We start from the raw sequence: 2,830 nt of genomic DNA, 5'->3' as shown, positions 1-2,830 counted from the left end.
CACACCCTAAACCTCATACATGAACTCTAACACATAAACATAATACGAACTGCAGAAGTAGAAATAAACCACACGATGAACTTTCTTGAACATCAAAAAAAGTGACAACAATCATTTTGACAACAATTTAAACTTATACAGAAAACCACCATCTAACGTCCATAATAGATTCACTAATTTCGTGGTCCGCTTGGCCAATTAATATATTACAATTAATTAAGGTTTTTAATTGAGATAAAAAAAGCCGGTGTCACGAGCGGGATTCGAACTCACGATCTTCGGCTTGAAACGCCGCTGCTCTACCACTTGAGCTATCGTGACCTCGATCCACTCGGACACCAACTCTCCAGCTCAACCTACAACCGTTCGAATTTTTCCCCTCCTTTTTGCCATTTTTCAAATGTCGTGTAATCGGATTGGATTCTCGACGACAAATGAAATGGCCACGGAGAGCTTTAGCTTCATTTTCAATCATTAAATTCATTAATTTCGTGGTCCGTTGAAAAATGGCAAAAAGGAGGGAAAACTCAAAACGGTGGGGTTGAGATAGGATGTTGGTATCCGAGTGAATCGAGGTACAGCTCAAATGGTAGAGCAGCGGCGTATCAAGCCGAAGATCATGAGTTCGAATCCCGCTCGTGACACTGGCTTTTTTATCTCAACTAAAAAAAACCTTAATTAATTGTCAATAATAGATTAACAATAGTGCCACTACCGAACTGAACTAGAAACAATAACAAAATACCACACAACAACGACGGCATCAACACTGCACAATCAACCAACAATGCTAACAAATGCAAAAAAACTGGCATTCATAAAAATTACAAAATTTACATTGAATTCGTTGAAATTTTACAAAATAAAATGCTTCAACGTATTGCTAAAGGAGGGTGAAAAAGGGAAAACAACAAGGAAAATGAATAGGTAAAAGGAGGGCCTCGGTGGCCGAAAGGTTTAGGCGTCGTTTGTTGACAGGGCGCTCATCACTGTAAGGTAAAGGTCCCGGGTTCGAATCCAGCGGCCCTCCATTCAAACCCTACACCCCGAGGGTTCATAAACCTTCTAATAATTTTTTTTACATTTTGTATTTTGTGAGAGTGTATACGGCAGGTACATTCAAATTTACTCAATTTAACTTCCAGTGAATATGATTGAAACCCCATTGCCTACTACTGACCTAGTGCGTTATCTTGAACTTTTCATGGATAAATGATTACTTAGAATTCTCACACAACACCGCAAAGACAAACACGATCAAAATTAGACATTGAAAACAAACTTTTAATTCGCGATAAATGCTGAAACAATGCTAACACATCTCTGGGCGTAAGATTGTGAAGTGTGGGCTTAACCAAGGATTCTAATTCCCAAAGTCTCCGAACAATTCAATCTAAAATTCTCCTAAATATCCCGTTTGTGCGTGACCTCATCAAAACGTATTTTATCACTTCCAGATCTACCAGAAAATCCTGTAAGACGATTGAAGAGAAAGTCGCCCCGAGATCTCATTGAATGAACTAGGGTTTAGTGTGAAGGAGTGTTGCCACTAGACAATACAATATTTATAGTTGTAAATATGAAATAATTGTAATAAAAAAAAACGCGCGGCAATAATTAATAATAATTTCCGTTTCGTTGAGATTGTACCGAAATTGTACTAGTTCGGAAAGAAAAAAGTAGGTATGTTTTAAATTTAATTTTATTCGTTCTAAACTCGGTAATTTTCTGGCTTAAAGCCATTACTTGATAAAGTGACATCCTTACCACTTTTCATATGTTATAAGGTGCACAACAAAAAAATGCTTAACCAGCGACTACGAGTGAATATCAAATAACCATACATAATGTAAAATTTATATATTTTACATTATGTATGGAAGTATTGGCCAACAAAAGTTAATTTTTTTGAGTATTCGGAATGTTGTTAATGATGGAGTTATATAATTGCCAAGCTTTCGATCTTTTTATTGTGCCTTCATCAGGGCTCTAAAGAACAGTAACAAAATAAAATACAAAAGTTGATTATTTTTGGACCCACAATGAAATGTCTAAATCTAAATACTGATCATGAGGGATGTCTTCTGTGGTTAAAATATTTTGATAAAAATGTTTATTCATTGTACAACTTAGTTCAGATAATAGACTAGAGTTCTGAGTTCGTCATAATATGAATTGGGAAACATGAAACATTGAAACATCAAACTTAATGTGAGTAGGAACCATCTTTTTAAAAAAAGGGTATGAATTGGGATGTTATATTTGTTACATATACAGGATGTTAGGGCTACTCGTGTTACAAACTTTGCCAGTAGATTCTACATTCAAAATGGAACGAAAAAGTCCTAATTAACTATGGTCAGAACCCCAACAGTTTCGGAGTTATTTTACTTTTTCGGATTTTTTAAGATTTCACGACCTTGCTTCAAATAAACAATGATAATTCGAAAGCTAAAAGGTTTTGGACAAATATCAATACTGAACATGTAAACTTCGTGAAATAAGCGTTTTAATAACCAGAACTTTGAAATTTTTTTTTTCGAAGTGGAAAAACTTACTGTAGTGATTCTAAACTACTATACCCAAAACTAGAGATTAGCAAATTTCAGAAAACACCATTTAATATCTTTTTAGTGGTGTAATTTCTTTTTTAATTACTTTTTTCGAAGATGAAGAAATTGATGGAGGAAAGGAAAAGACCGTGGCTGACGGATTGGTAAGGTAGAAAAAAAAATTGAATGAATTGATTACTTTTTTTAAATTAGAAATGCTCTCCACCTTCCGAAACGTTAATAAATTCATTCAAAATTTCTTTTTATGTTATTGTTTT

At 34.6% G+C, this 2,830-nt stretch overlaps 1 non-coding gene across 1 annotated transcript; it reads right to left on the bottom strand.

Moving 5' to 3' along the window:
- Nucleotides 1-248: 248 nt before the first annotated feature.
- On the bottom strand, nt 249-321 carry Trnae-uuc. The gene has a single exon. It is a non-coding gene; the product is annotated as a tRNA-Glu (tRNA).
- Nucleotides 322-2,830: the final 2,509 nt, after the last annotated feature.

Source organism: Cimex lectularius, unplaced genomic scaffold, assembly GCF_000648675.2.
Source record: "Cimex lectularius strain Harlan isolate CLEC.00 unplaced genomic scaffold, Clec_2.1 scaffold426, whole genome shotgun sequence".
Taxonomy (NCBI): Eukaryota; Metazoa; Arthropoda; class Insecta; order Hemiptera; family Cimicidae; genus Cimex; species Cimex lectularius.
The sequence above is the reverse complement of the archived record's forward strand: the minus strand, read 5'-3'. Positions and strand labels throughout refer to the sequence as shown.